The sequence below is a fragment of the Charadrius vociferus genome, unplaced genomic scaffold, assembly GCF_000708025.1.
Source record: "Charadrius vociferus isolate BGI_N301 unplaced genomic scaffold, ASM70802v2 scaffold54, whole genome shotgun sequence".
Taxonomy (NCBI): Eukaryota; Metazoa; Chordata; class Aves; order Charadriiformes; family Charadriidae; genus Charadrius; species Charadrius vociferus.
In genome coordinates this window covers 3,054,241-3,054,586 of record NW_009648350.1, presented here as the reverse complement: position 1 = coordinate 3,054,586, position 346 = coordinate 3,054,241, and positions in this window count along the sequence as shown.

Here is a 346-nt window from a genome sequence, read left to right as displayed (position 1 = left end):
GAGGGACCGGGGTTCGAGACCGCGGCCCGCCACTGAGGGGGGGGCGGGGCTGGGAGGGGTTCCTGCTGTGTGGACGGGGAGCATACATATAGGTACACCCATATATATATACACACACAGAGCCATATAGACACAGACACATTTACACACATATATGCACACACTTATATATGTATTTTATACATATCGAGGGCCCTCAGTGCCAAAAGGCATCCCCACTCCTCGGAGTGAGGGAGTGAGGGGGCCCCTATCTGCCCTGGGACAGGTTTTATCACCCCGCTCAGGGCCTTTCCTGTGGTTTTCCGGCAGATTTAGGCAAGGGGAAGGAGCCGGGAGAGGAGCCGTC